The sequence below is a fragment of the Macaca fascicularis genome, chromosome 3, assembly GCF_037993035.2.
Source record: "Macaca fascicularis isolate 582-1 chromosome 3, T2T-MFA8v1.1".
Lineage (NCBI taxonomy): Eukaryota > Metazoa > Chordata > Mammalia > Primates > Cercopithecidae > Macaca > Macaca fascicularis.
In genome coordinates, this window is record NC_088377.1 from 19710093 (window position 1) to 19726431 (window position 16339).

General features: G+C 36.6%; 1 long non-coding RNA gene across 5 annotated transcripts in view; it reads right to left on the minus strand.

Moving 5' to 3' along the window:
- LOC123572397 (uncharacterized) overlaps window positions 1–16339 on the minus strand; it is a 227838-nt gene that overhangs the window by 147381 nt on the left and 64118 nt on the right. For 2 of the 5 annotated variants that reach the window (XR_006696942.2, XR_012433163.1), the window contains one exon: window positions 204–331. The exons of the other annotated variants lie outside the window; for them this stretch is intronic. This is a non-coding gene — a long non-coding RNA (uncharacterized lncRNA). Of the gene's footprint in view, window positions 1–203; window positions 332–16339 lie in introns of those variants that run through there. 5 annotated transcript variants of the gene reach the window in all.

Genomic DNA, 16339 nt, shown 5'->3' on the forward strand with positions numbered 1-16339 from the left:
ATGTTATTTTAATTACTGTGGAAGTAAAGTTCTTTCCAGAAAACACACAGTCAAAAGAATGATGCTATAATTTCTTTCAATGAATTCAGTATTCTAATAACAAATCTAAAGAGACTCTATTAAGAAATTTTTCTTAATATTAAGGGTCTATCAAGAAGTCTATTAAGATGGTTTTTCAGAACACAGTACATAAAAATCGAGTGTACATTATTGCATGTGCACACATGCACATATTCACTCTCATACCAAAAGTCTTCAGGGATCACATCATGGTTTTTATGTGTAGTCTTCTCTGTCTTGCAGTTTCAGTGTCATTATTTTACAATATATTCTGTTACAGAAGGAAGAACATAACCTGGGTCATTGATGGAATGGAATAATTGGCATGTCAAACTAAAATGCATCATCCAATGTAAAGAAAGATGCTTATTAACAGTAGGAAAGTGATGCAACTTCTTTCCAATTGGATCCTAATGAAAAATGTAAGATATGCAGTATTTTGGAGGATTTATTATGAGTTAATTAGAACATATATATTAGGAGTTAATAATAAGTAACTCGAAAGGATTTACAGTCACAGCCCTGTGACTAGCTGTGAATACTAAAGTTCAGCAACACTAATCTCAAAGGAAATGGTAGCAGAAGGAATCTAAGTTGTCATTGTGATGAAATAAAATAGTTGCAATTGCAGTAGGACAATTAGCTAATATTGACTTTTTGCTCTAGAAGCTGTCAGATCTTTGCACAGAAACAGCTGGGAATGTTCTGTCAGGGAAGCATGGGAGAAACATTTTACTTGGGTTGAAATTCAAAAGCTTGATATTTGCTAAAAACATAAGAGCCATATGTTTACTTGTGAGTCAGACAAAACTAAACATAACTTTTTCAGTGTATTCTAAAATGTTTTCTTTCATCACACATCTATTAAGCATTTACAAAATGGTAAGCACTGTACATTCCCAAAAGTGCACAAATTACACACCCACCTTGCTGTTTTGGAAACTGCAGTCCAGAAAACATTGAATTCATCATTTAAAGGTTTTTATAAGAATGGCCAAAAAAAAAAAAAAAAAAAAAAAAGGCCTCATTGGTTGAGTAGGCTAACTGCTTTAAAAACAGATCCAAAGAGATAGAGGTGGAAGCAATGGAAGTTTTGATGCCATTACTATTTTAATCTTGGGCAAAGTCTTCCGGTTGAGGGATTTGCTTTCATCCGTGCTGACATTCATGTACCTAGGCTCCTTTCACTCTGCTGTTCCATCATCCCATTGGGCCTCACTGTCATCAACAATCAGACAGCAGAAGTGAAGCACCCAGTTCAGAAAGGAGTACACCCACTTCTGGAAAGCTTTGGTCCTAAACTGGCACATACCACTTGTACTTGCATTCACTCAGGTCCAGTAGCTACTACACATAGCAACAAAGGGGGCTGGTAGGGGTTGGGAAGACAGAAAATATAATGACTGGTTTGGCACTACTTTCCAGCTACAACTTTATAATATGAATGAGGAGACCAGAGAACAGTGAGACATCTCTACAATATGAGCAAAACAGGTAACAGCATTCATAAGCAACTCCAAGCTTAAAAATACCTTAATATACAAAATATTATTAGTGTTTCACATAGAAAATGTATCCTCTGACAATGTTTAGGCTCATCACAAGGAATATTTTCTTTAGTAAATATCTGTTTAGAGACTTGGATAATAGTGTCTTCTTCAATCAAGGATAATACCAGCACTGAAAGGACTATTCAATAAATGAATGTTGAAGCATTAGATTATTTCATTAATATTAGCGAGAATCAAGCAATTACAAAAATTTACAGTGCCGAACTCAATCGCTATTGTCATTTTATCATTTATTTTATTAAAGACAAGAATATATTTATAATCGAAAGTACTTGGCATTGGATGTTTCCAGATTATCAGTGGCATACTATATGGTAAATAGATTAGTTTTCTAGAAACCTGTGAGATGAAGTGTGGAGAATGATTGGAAAGAAAAAGTTATAGAATATAAATAATACATCTAGAATTATATCATAGTTGCCTTGCTTCAAGCTCCCAGAAATCTATACTAAATGTACCCTTTTCCCATTCCATCTTCTCTTTTAATCTTACCTATCTGTTTAAATAATACTCATCTTCATAAATATATGGGTCTCATAGAAAAATCATAGAATCTCTCATAGAACAATTAGATGTCTACATGGAGTACAAGTGGTACATGTGGTGAAATAAATGAAGTCTCTTTTATGGTGGACACTGCTATCATTCCATTTTGTATGGGTCAAATAAAATTTTATTTTTTCAAGGAAGAAATGTCCCAGGACTGAAATTTTAAGAGGCAAAAATAAGAATGGTCTCACTATCGTTTCTTGTCTCCCCTCACCACTACACCTTTATTTGCATCTTGGGGCGATTATACAAACTTATTCCGGACAAAGAGACCTGAGCAGAAATCAGCAGAGAGATTGGCTTGAAGTGGCTTGAAGAGTATAATTTTACTGTCTCACAGTTCTGGAGGCCTGAAAGTCCAGAATCAAGGTGTCCACGGAGTTGTTTCCTTCTGAGGGCGGTGAGGGAAGGATATGGTGCAGACTTGAAGATGGCAATTGTCTCCCTGTGCCTCTTTGCATCATGTTTCCTCTATGTGTTCTGTCTCTGTGTCCAAATTGCCTCTTTTTAATAAGGGCATCAGTCATATTGGGTTACTCCTTAATTTGTAAAAACCCTATCTCTGAATGGTGACATTCTGAAGCACTGAGAGTACTACGGTCTAAATGTTTGTGTTCACCCCAGATTCCTATGTCAAAATCCTAAATCCAAGGTGATGGTATTAGGAGGTGGGGCCTTTGGGGTGATGATTAGATCATCCCCAGACTCCAGAACTGTGAGAAATACATTTTATTGTTTATAAGCTATCTAGTTTATGACATTTTGTTATAACAGCCCAAAAGAACTAAAATAGGAAACTCCATTATCTTTTTGGAGGGTGACACAATTCAAACCAAGACAGAACGCAAACATGATACTGAAGCAAAGTAATTATCTTATAATGAGGCAACCAGTATGAGAATGAAATCCAACAACAGAACAGGATATGGCAGTGGGCAGAAAACTAGAATGAGGATCACTAGTGGTACTAGAAAGTAGCAGACTATGTAACAAACCTGCACGTTGTGCACACATACCGTAGAACTTAAAGTATAATAAATAAATTAAAAAAAGAAAGTAGTAGACTACCTATGCTTACTGCAAAATAGGTTTTACTGAAATATATTTCCAAAATGAGAAATATACCAATGTCTTGTTAATAGAGTAAAAGTTTAGTATTTATTTCAGAAATTGTTGAAGTACTTAGAAAAACCAAGATTGGTACTTTTACAGGCATATTTTACTTTATTTGTTATAGGTGTGTGTGTGTGCTAATCTGAAAATGAATGCATCTTCTTATATTTGTTTTCAAAATTGATTTGTATTTTCACATTTACTTAATTACAATGTTGCTTTATAAAAGAAGCCATTATTTTTAGGTATTTGCAAATTTTACTTTGCTGAAAAATGTGATTGAGCAAACAAAACGAACAAAAGACACACTAACTTCTTCATGTACAAATGGAACAAAAACACTACAGAAATATGGTCTCCCAGTGGTTTGTAAAGGATTTGATCTGTGCCACAGCATATTAGATTATAACCCTCTAAACGCTTTTGTTCCTGTTCTTATTATTTCAATGCCATGTGAATATTTAGCTCAGTCCACATAACTATAACAGACAAGACAATGCCATTGCTCAATGATGTTTCTTTAAAGATTTTCAGTTTCACAGCAGGCTTAATGTTTGTTGTTTATGATTTTTTGTCTCCCATGTTGAAATAAGTGATGTTACTGCTATGCAATGAACCCCTCTTCATCGTACACATTCAATTCACTCCCTTGGTTCTAAGACAGAACACTTGCTGTCTAACTGGGTCTTCATGTTTGCATTTCCTGCCTTGTGCAGGCAGTTAACCACATTCTTTTCCTATTTACATAAGCAAATGATTACTATTAGGTAAACAGTTTAACTTTTAAATACTCAATATGTTCCATTAGATCTATTACTAGACTCATTTTACATATTCTTAAAAACATTGAGATTTTAAAAAAGAGATATTTGATTAGGGAATCATTTTAAGGCTAACCAACAATAGACAGACAAAAATTTTATATAACAAAAAGAAAACACAAATCACTTTTCAATTGGAAAAACCTGAAGAAGAGTAGCAATGGAAGTTTCTATCTATAGATTAGTCATTTTAATGGGAATCATGGTCTCATAGACCAAATAGAAATTGATGTAAATTGGTGTAAATGTTTACAGACACACAGCTGAATATACAGTAAAGTATCAAATGTCTCATTGTTTGAGTTTAAACAATATATTAAAGCAGTAAAAAGACATTTAGAATTTTTACTTTGGAAAGAATTTAAAAATTCCTCTTTTCTGTCATACTGTCCTTTGGTTTAAAAGCAATGGCACTTTCTTATTCCTCTCATTCCTTGACTTAACTTGGGATTGATATAAAAATAGTAAGATGTTGGTTTGGAGGAGAAACAGTCATTCCAAAGGATAGAATCACGGTGAAAACCGCTTTAAAGAAAGCAAAGCATTTTCTAAACTTTCTATTAACAAGCATTATTAATGTGTTGTTAAATTCTTGATGTCAAAATAATACCTGAGAGTAAGTATTTGATAAAGCAAATTATTCATGAGTGCTATGTATATTTAATTTCATTCAAATAATTTGAAATAATCACAGTATACAAATAATTCAAATAAGATATTTCTCACAATAATTATATAATCATACTACTATATGGCTGGAAAGAATTTTAGATATCATGCAAAATGCTTTCCCACACAACTCAGGAATCTCTTTGATGTCCTTTTCTATATGCGGTTACACAGGGTCCTTTAATAGTCTAGCCAAAGAGGATTTTGATATAATGTCAGGGCTACCGAGTTACTTTCTGAACAATTCTGTTTGTGATATAGATGTGCTTAACAAACTTTGCTCTTCTTAATTTCCACTAGATTTACCTTGCTAGGTCTTCCACTTGTTTACCAAATAAGTTTAATCTGTCACAAAAATGCAAAATGCCTTCACTCCCTATTTGACTTTATGTCCCCGAAGGGAAGAGCCACTGTTTATTCATCATCATATTGTCATGACCAAGCCCATAATAGATGTTCAATTATTATTTGTAGAAATAAAATGAAGAACAGCTCTTTACATATTATTCTAAAGTTGTCATCATCATAACCACATAGCTATATACTATCATAATTTATGAGAACAATTTGTTGTCATTAGCTGCATTCTCCAAAATTCTGCATTGCAGTTCAGTTAAACCTCTCTTCCTTTCTCCCCTTTTCATTTGACCCCTTAATCTTATTTGCACTAATCTGACTTTCCTATCCAAGCTATTTTAAATATTTTCAGAAGTTCTTACTTTATATTTTATTAGTTCAAATTAAATTATCTTTGAAAGACATTGTATTCAATGTCCATTGCCATGCTGACTGATATAGTAACTTCTAGGCAGTGGCTATCAAACACTTGGAATGCTACTATTTCAAATTGAGATAGGTTGCAGGCATAATGCACAACATATTATGAAGGCATATAATCAAAAAAGGAATGTGTAATATATTGTTAATAATTGTATTGATTACAAATTGAAATGAATTTTTGTACATATTGAGTAAATAAAAATATGTTTCTTTAATTTTACTTGTTTCTTTTTTACATTTTTGATGTGGCATTTAGAAAAATTTAAATAATATACTTCATTTTCGTGCATAACACCTCTCTGAAGGAATTGCTGATAAAACATTACATTGAGAAAGAGCCATGATCGGTATTCATGATTTTTGTTGATCTACTATGAAGCTGTAAAGAAGCATCAGTGTCTCTCATTATATATTATTTCGAAGAATTGTCTTTCCTCTGATAATCTAAATTGCTTACAAATAGTGCCAAGGCCTGTTTTAATCTTTTTGCCAAAGACTGGGCTTTTCAATGTTCTCACTGACGGTGAGTTCTTATCAAAGATCTAGACAGGAAAGATTTCACAAGTCTCTTTTTCTCCACATGCCTTCATTTGCCTTCCTGCTGCTGCTTTCTGCATTTGTACCAACCATTTGTTAATCCTGTCAATTTGCTTTTCTGAATGATATTCATGGCTGTGTTATATGAAAACATTAGTTTTTAAATATAAAATAAATTGTCATTAGCATGTCTGAATAACATCCTGTAAGTACAATAAATACAATGGAGGCTGGGCCCGGTGGCTCATGCCTATAATCCCAGCACTTTGGGAGGCCAAGGCAGACGGATCATGAGATCAGGAGATCGAGACCATCCTGGCCAACATGGTGAAACCCAGTCCCTACTAAAAATACAAAAATTAGCTGGGCATGTTGGCGCATGCTTGTAATCCCAGCTACTTGGGAGGCTGAGGCAGGAGAATTGCTTGAACCCGGAATGTGGAGGTTGCAGTGAGCCAAGACGGCGCTACTGCACTCCAACCTGAGGACAGAGCAAGACTCTGTCTCAATAAAAATATTATTACAACATGATTATTAAGAAGTAAAATATTGCCACTCTGGAATAAAATGCACATCCTTCCTATTATAATATTTCCATTTCAAGAACTATGTTTAAGGTCAATGTTATATCAATTACCAGTGCAAGGGCAATGTAGAGTCAAGATAGTACTAATTTCCCAATATTCTGTGATGATTCTATTAAATTGTATTTCAAATGACCTCACTATGTCAAACACTTAGAGAAAATAAGCAGAAACTGTTTAATGTATTTACTATTAAACTACTAGCTATGCTTTTAAAAGAATTATGCCTCAGTTTTAAGATTTTTGGCTCCCAAGTTAAACAAAAGTAATATAGTATTGCTGCCAAACAGAATTCTTCTAGAAATGCAGCTATAGAACAAGCTTTTCTTTTAGAGAATTATGATCTGCAAGAATAAGTGTATCCCTAAGACTTCAGTCAGTCATGCAAGTATTGCCTATGACATAATTATACTTTTATACTTATAATTATAAATTATACTTTTATAATTATACTTTTGGCTAATTCAACACAAAGTATTAGATAAATACCTTCAAAAAATCTAAATGAGAGTCATGGTGAAAACATAGCAAGGTCATATTGGTTGTTGCAGATTGCTAGAATAGTTATTAATTGGTCCCCCCTTGATAATGAGTACTTGGTAAAGTGAGATAAAAGATAAATTCTTCTTGTGATGTCATTTTAGGTCATATAATCAACCTTCAACATCAATGAGAGTTGAAACATATCTGAAGTTTGAAGTAAAGGTTGCTTCTACCTGGTGCTACCAACAGTAGCCCAGTTAAATAAAATTTCTTTAGATTTTATTTTCTGTCTAATATTTACTATTGCCACATTTTTTATTTAATTTTTTTATTATGTGTGCCCTGATTATTTTTCATTCCATTACTCTTACTTTTTTCATTTGAATATTCAAAAGATTTCACTTTCAGTAAGTTGAGGCTAACCTAGACTTCCCTTCACATCTATTTTCAGAATATTTTATTCCTAGAAATCATTACATAATTTCACATAATTTGACATAACCAAATACTGCTGCAGCACTAAAATTTATCAGCTAAAAAATTAGCCCTAAAATATTTGCCAGAAACCACATAATAAAAAACGTAGTTATACATTTATACACACACGCACACACGCGCACACACACACACATCCATTAGGTTTCTTTTCAACTGATTATTCTATGAAGTGTGAAATGTACAGATTTGGGGCTGGATAAGGTTATGGAATGACTTTAATAAATAGGTAAATGTTCAACTTTAAAAACAACAGCAATAGTAGGGAAAACTATTTTATTCATTCTTAGAGGACGTTTGTTTCTGTTCCTAATGAAAGGAGAGTTTTGAAAAATGGAGCTATTCTTATGTAAATAACCACAGAGAAATTAAACTTTAAATATATGACCCTCACATGATCGTTTTAATATGGGAATCGACTCCTTAAAAAACTCCATGTGTAATTTCCTCAAGATCACTATTTTATGCATCTTCTAGAACTGCAATTGCCTGTGTCCTGGAGCTTTCTCTCCGGTGTCAATTTAACGCCTTCAAATTTTCTAACATTATGTGTGAAAGATAACATTTACTTTTTTTTTTTCACTTTTTAAACAAGCTGTTGTATTATCATGATGCCACTTTTGAGATGTTGAAATATGTAAAATGTAACAAAACATTTCTAAACTTTTCCTCATTAATTTGGTGTTTGACTTTCTACCACACCATTGTTTTACAAATGCAGATTTGCAAATGAAAAAAATACCCATTGTCTGAAAAGAAAAAATATCCATCGTGTTCTCAGTTCTGTTTCTAACTACGAACAGAAAGGATAAATTATTTCTTTCTGAAATCCAAATGACAATCATTTGGGAAAACTAGAGCCTTGCCCTAAGGAAAGTAGGTCAGCTGCTTGAAAGAATATTACTGGCAACTGAGGATTTGGCATCACTTATATTCTTCCTCCATGGAAGACAACTTACTAGAATGGAATGTTATCCTCTAATCTTTATAAGTTTTGGAAATGTATTTAGAGTCTATCGTGCACTATTAGATATATTCAAACAAAGATGAATTTTCTAATTTCAAAAGCCTTTGGTTTATATTTTCCCTGAATTTCAGTTTCTCCAAGGATTTTTAGAATGTTTTCCTTTGTAGACTGTGCCCTTTTTCTAATATGTAAGGTATTCAGGTCACTGGGCATGGCTTTTTCTCTTTTTTTTTTTTTTTTTTTTTTTTGGTCTAGCCTTTGTATTAAATGAAGTTTCCAGTAGCTACTGTAGTTAATACAAATTTGCCAATTTTGAATCAACTATTATCAAAAATAGAAGACACCTTCATGATTTCATTTTATTAACAGAATGCCTTCTCTTTGAGAAAAGCTCTATGAAACTTTAAATTAGGATGCATAGTCAGGATAGATAGGTAGGTGGATAGATAGATAGGTAGATTAGATAGATGATAGTTAGATAATTATGTTTATAAAATATATGAGGAACAACTATAATAGTCTGTATTTTCATTTTTATCTAATTCTTTCAAGATACAATTTACTTTCACCTTGAAGGTAAAAATCAATTAAATAATTACAATGAGCATATTTTACAAAGATTGGAATTTAGATGAGTTAATAGAGAAAAATAATATTACTTTAGATAGATCAGTGAGTGCCAAGCTTACAGTCAATACTCAACCAACATTTGCTAAATGGAATTAATGTAAAATTGTGTCAGGTGAAATCTTGAAAGAGGTCTTTTGTCTGAAATAATGTTGACATAGTACTTTTGAAGGGTCTTATTGCTAATAGCAAACTCTCAAACAAAAGTTAATTGTTTGGCTTGTTCAATGAGGTCTGACTAACAGAGAAGATTGTAGCAACACAAACATTTCAACTTTGGCTGTATCTTGCTTTAGTTTCCTCCTGGAATATGTGGTTTTATAAAAGAAATGCATTTTCTACAATGAATATGTATTATTTTTATTAAAAATATTTTGAAGATTAGGCTAAATGATTGATTACATTTAAAGTTAAACATTAGCAAGAAAGGCAGTAGTTAGGATGAAAGTACAATTATTTCAGGTCCTCTGAGAAATGAATAGGGAAAATAAATAAAATCTGACATTTACAAATAAATATTTCCTAATGCACGTCCATGAATTTAACATGTTAAAATAATTAAACTTAAAAATGGTTATACTGAAAATATGTTACTAAGCTTGAATACAAATTGACCTTATGTTTTTTCAATTGTATTTTTTTTGGAATGTAACGTTTGTTGTTTGCATTGTGCTTATGCATGCTGTGATGATTAATACTGAGTGTCAACTTGATTGGATTGAAGGATATAAAGCATTGATCCTGGGTGTGTCTGTGAGGGTGTTGCTAAAAGAGATTAATATTTGAGACAGTGAGTTCGGGAAGTCAGACCCACCCTTAATCTCGTGGGCACAAGCTAATCAGCTGCCAGAGAATATAAAGCAGGCAGAAAAACATGAAAAGGAGAGACTGGCCTAGCCTCCCAGCCTACATCTTTCTCCCATGCTGGATGCTTCCCGTCTTCGGGCATCAGACTCCAAGTTCTTCACTTTTGGGCCTTGGATTGGCTCTCCTTGCTCCTCAGCTTGCAGACATCCTAATGTGGGACTTTGTGATCATGTAAGTTAATAGGTAAGAAACTGCCCTTTATGTATCTCCTATTAGTTCTGCCCCTTTAGAGAACCCTGACTAATACAGATTTTGATACCAGAAGTGGTTCTAGAGGAACAGAATATTAAAGATGGAGTTCTTTCATTGGATTTTGGGTTTCTGGAGGTGGCTACTTAATATGATTAGACAGAAAACTGCTAACAACTCTACTACTAATAGTATGGAAAACACTGATAGTCTTTGGCATGAACTGTTTAGAGAGCTATACATAATAAATGCATTTGACACTCCTGATTCACTGCTTGTGAGAGGCAAGGAGTTTAGTGATTTTATGCATAATACCTTTGACCATATATAGAGAATCAAGGAACATAGGGAAGCTGATAGGTTGCTCCTACGTTCAGTGGACAAAGTGATGAAAGAAAATGATGAACTCAGAGCTTCTATCTACTGTAGAGAATGAGCTGAAATTGTCAGAAAACAGACACAAGTTCTTATAATGTGAGGGGCTGAATTGCAATGAAAGGTGCATGTGCAACCTTTCCAGGTGTCTACTGTTACAGTGTCTAGAGGGCATTGATTGGAAAAGAATGGGATCCTGAAACTTGGAATGGGGATGTGTGGGAAGACCCTGATGAAGCTGGGGCCACTGAGTTTGTAAATCCTGATGAACCTTTCTTGAAACATCTTCTCCATCCCTAGTAGTAGCAACATCCCCTCCCCGACCCATGCTGCTATCATCCTTTCCCCCTTTGTCTGAGGAGATAAACCCTACACTGCCTGAGGGAACAGTTGCCAAGCAAAATAATGTTGATTCTCTTCAGGAGCCACCCCCAACACCCCTGTTTTCTTCTAGACCTATAACTACAGTCCCAGCAGGCCTGGGTGAGTAGGTGAGGTTGAGAGTGTGACCCATGAGGGTCACAAAAATAACTGTTTGATTTCTTTAATTATATAAACAGAAATCTGGAGAACAGGCATGAGGGTGGATATTAAGGGTATGGGATAATGGTAGAAGGAACATAGAGTTGGATAAGGGTGAATTCATTTATTTGGGCCCACCAAGTAGGGAATCTGCTTTTAATGTTGCAGCTCGGGGAGTTAAGAACAGTTCTAATAGTTTATTTGCTTGGTTAGCTGAAATATGGATTAAAAGATGACCCACTGTGAATGAGCTGGAAATGCCGGATCCCCCTTGTTTTAATGTAGAGAGGGGGATCCAAAAGCTTAGGAAGATTGGGATGGTGGAGTAGATTAGTCAATTTAGACCTACTCATCCCAGCTGTGAGGATCCAGAAGATATAACCTTGACCAATGCCTTGCGAAATAGAGTAGTGAGGGCAGCACCTGCATCTTCGAAGAGCCCTGTAATTGCTCTTTTCCGTATGTCAGATCTAATGGTGAGCACTGCAGTCACTCACTACAAAATGTAAATACAATGTGAATAACTGGATCTCGAGGTGGCAGGGGCCAAGTGTCAGTACTCAACCATAAAAGGCAAGGTGGGAGTAGCTACTGTAATGGACAGCAGAGGCAAAGCAGCAAACAGAATAGTCTGCTTCATATAGAGCTCTAGCATTGACTAATTAATCACAGTGTTCCTAGAAGTGAAATTGATAGGAAGCCTACTGCATTCCTACTTAATTTATACAAGCAGAAAACTTCTAGGTCGAATGGACAAAAGACTAATTTGAATTACAAAAAGAGAATTCCAGCCCTCAATCAATTTCAGACTTGAGTCAGTTTACAGACCCAGAATGGCCTGAGTGAAAGGGAGGCCGGTCTCCTTGTGGAAGGACCCCACTACATTACCAACAATTTATGCATTGAATCTTTCTCCCTTCCTTACCCAAGGTGGCCTCCAGCCTTTTACCAGGATAACTGCACTGGGGAAAGGAAAATGATCAGACATTTCAGGGACTACTGGACACTGACTCTGAGCTGACGTTGATTCCAGGAGACCCAAAACATCATTGTGGTCCTCCAAATAAAGTAAGGGTTTATAGAGGTCAGGTAATTAATGGAGTTTTAGCTCAGGTCCAACTTACAGTGGGTACAGTGGGTCCCTGGTGTCATCATGTGGTCATTTCCCCAGTGACCGAATGCATAATTGGCATAGAAATACTTAGCAGCTGGCAGAACCCCCACATTGGCTCCACGACTGGTAGGGTAAGGGCCATTGCCCTGGTGGGAAAGGCCAAATGGAAGCCATTAGAGTTGCCTCTACCTAGAAAAATAGTAAGTCAAAAACAATGTCACATTCCTGAAGGGACTGTGAAGATTAGTGCTATCATCAAGGACTTGGAAGATGCAGGGGTGGTGATTCCCACCACATCCCTGTTTGACTCTCCCATTTGGCCTGTGCAGAACATAGATGGATCTTGGAGAATGACAGTGGGTTATCATAAGCTTAACCAAGAGATGACTCCAATTGCAGCTGCTCTACTAGATGTGGTTTCATTGCTTGAGCAAATTACCACATATCCTGGTACTTGGTATGCAGCCATTGACTTGGCAAATGCCTTTTTCTCCATTCCTGTCCATAACGCCCAATAGAAGCCATTTGCTTTCAGCTGGCAAGGCCAGCAATATACCTTTACTGTCCCACCTCAGTGGTATATCAACTCTCCAGCTTTGTGTCATAATCTTATTCAGAGACCTTGATTGCTTTTTGCTTCGATGAAGATATCACACTGGTCCATTACATTGATGACATTTTGCTGACTGGATCCAGTTAGCAAGAAGTAGTAGCAAACACACTGGACTTATTGGTGAGACATTTGCATGCCAGAGGATGGGAAATAAATCCGACTAAAACTGAAGGACTTTCAACCTCAGTAAAATTTCTAGGGATCCAGTGGTGTGGGACCTGTTGAGATATTCCTTTTAAGGTGAAGGAGAATTTGCTGCATTTGGCCCTTCCTGCAACCAAGAAACAGGCACAATGCCTAGTGTGCCTATTTGGATTTTGGAGGCAACACATTGATCATCTGGGTGTGTTACTCCAGCCCATTTATGGCATAACCCAAAAGGCTGCCAGTTTCGAGTGGGGTCAGAAACAGAAGAAGGCTCTGCAACAGGTCCAGGCTGCTGTGTAAGTGACACTTGGGCCATATGACCCAGCCTATCCAATGGTGCTTGAGGTGTCAGTGGAAGATAGGCAAGATGTTTGGAGCCTTTGGAAGACCCCTACAGGTGAAACACAGGGAAGGCCTCTAGGATTTTGGAGCAAGACCCTGCCATCTTCTGCAGATAACTCCTTTCCTTTTGAGAGACAGCTCTCAGCCTGTTACTGGACTTTGGTGGCTTGAGAATCTTAGAAAGATAACGGATAGGCCGGGCACGGTGGCTCAAGCCTGTAATCCCAGCACTTTGGGAGGCTGAGATGGGCGGATCACGAGGTCAGGAGATCGAGACCATCCTGGCTAACACGGTGAAACCCCGTCTCTACTAAAAAATACAAAAAGCTAGCCAGGCGAGGTGGCGGGCGCCTGTAGTCCCAGCTACTCAGGAGGCTGAGGCAGGAGAATGGCGTAAACCCGGGAGGCGGAGCTTGCAGTGAGCTGAGATCCGGCCACTGCACTCCTCGACAGAGCGAGACTCCATCTCAAAAAAAAAAAAAAAAAAAAAAGATAACGGATAATTTAATTATTAAAGATAATTTAATAGAAAACAAACAAATGGATAATCCTTGGAAATGCCCAGTTAAGTTTTGTAGTTTCAGTAGAGACAGGGTTTCACCATGTTAACCAGGCTGGTCTCAAACTCCTGACCTCAAGTGATCCGCTCACCTTGCTCTGCCAAAGTATTGAAATTACAGGTGTGAGCCACGGCGCCCAGCCTGAATTATTTATTTTGATGGCAGTGAAGACATCTGGCATAAATCTAGGAATGGAAAGTAGAATACTGTATTTTCTTTAACAAAGTGCTTTGCATACAATATTTTCAAAATGAAAAGGCATTAATTTTTCTTCATAAACTGAAAACCTATATGTGAAAACACAAATACATTACTATAGACTAGATATACAATCTGCTCTGAAAGTAGAGTATCTGTGTACATTACATTAGCCATAGTAGTGGAAACTACCATACTAAATTAAGGAATTCTGTAAAGAGATCTTTCTGACAAAGACACATGCACACGTATGTTTACTGCAGCACTATTCACAATAGCAATGACTTGGAACCAACCCAAATGCCCATCAATGATAGACTGGATAAAGAAAATGTGGTACATTTACACCATAGAATAATATGCAGCCATCAAAAAGAATGAGATTATGTCCTTTGCAGGGACAAGGATGAAGCTGGAAGCCATCATTCTCACCAAACTAATACAGGAACAGAAAATCAAACACTTTAAGTTCTCACTCATAAGTAGGAGTTAATGAGAACACCTGAACACAGGGAGGTGAACATTACACACCAGGGCCTGTCAGGGGTTGGGGGATAAGGGGAGGGAGAGCATTAGGACAAATACCTAATGCATGTGGATCGTAAAACCTAGATGATGTGTTGATAGGTGCAGCAAACCACCATGGCACATGTATCCAGAACCTGCACATAACGTAACAAATCTGCACGTTCTGCGTATGTATCCCAGAACATAAAGCAAAATGAAAAATTAAAAATTAAGAAAAAAAATAACAATTCTGCTAAATTTTTTAAATGATGGCATACTTAATGAAATACAATCATTCTATGGACTCAAATCAATGATAAGCCTTTGCATAGTTCTTACTTTTGTTTTGTACAATTATATTTTTAAGTAGCTCTGCCTCATTATTTTATACTTTAGTATCAATTAAAAAAATAGTTCAAGGCCATGCTGAGCAATTTTGTGAGCCCCCATCTATAAAAATTTAAAAAATAAATAAAAACAAATACTATTGCATGATAGTAGAACATATTTGACATAGACTATTTATATAACCTATTTTATTTATAGCCTATTCAATAATACCATAATTTTAGGGCTTTTTTCCTGAGATGGTGTATTAGAGGCTTTTGGCATACCTCAGCCACCTGGAAATAGTGAAATAGCACATAAAGATTAATTCTGTGTGCTTTAATTCAAGAAGGAAAACGGAAATTCACTGGACTAGCAAAGGATACCCCAGGTACCAGAGAGGAAAAGGCAGGCGAGCAGCCTCTGTGACAGTGTTTGGCTGATAAAACTGAATGAAACTCCAATACATGAGGGGCCAGCAAGTCTTCCTCTGCAAATTGCCTTTCCAATAGGTATTCATGTAGCCCAGGCCAAAGCCCTGGAATTAACTTATGGAGAGACTTGGAGACACTAAGAGAGAAAGACACTAGAAAAGGCTATAGGTATTTTCCCAGATTTATGATGGAGAGGAGGATGCTAATTTTAATCTGGGTTCATAAAAAGTCAGTCATTGATTGGAGACCTGGCAGCAAAGCTGCACAGGCATTTTAGTCTTGGGCTAGAGATTGGAGTGCTCGCTCTAGAATGAACAAAGGGTCTACACAGCCTGAATTGAGTGGCTAGTGTGGAAAGCACCCAGCACTAGGCAATGGAAATGGACTCTCTTCTTCACAGTGTTGTAGTGGGAGGAGTTGCTGAAACTACAATTTTTCCTAGTTGATGAGACTTGCAACCAGGGACTGCTTTACAACCTAAAACCGGTCTCTGTGTGTCATTGATGGGTGCCCTAGTCTATTTCCCTGAAACGGTGTTGTAGTGAGGCCCTCTCTGCTCAACACCCAGGCAGATCTCCAGATATTCAGAGCACCAGCTCATCTGGTTAAGCATCCTAAGCCATCCCACCCTGACTGTACAGAGATTGTGGTACAGTAGAGGGTCCTCTCCATACCACACCCAGGCAGATTTCCAGGCATCTAGAGCACCCACTCTCCTGGATTAGCAACTTGAACTGTCCCTCTCTTCCCATTAAGAGAGACTATGATGCAGCAGGGCTGTCTCCACCCTGTGCCCAGGCATATCACCAGGCATCCAGAGCACTCACTCACCTGGTTCAGCAGCCTATATTTTCCTACCCTTCTGGTCTAGAGATCTTGGTGCAGCAG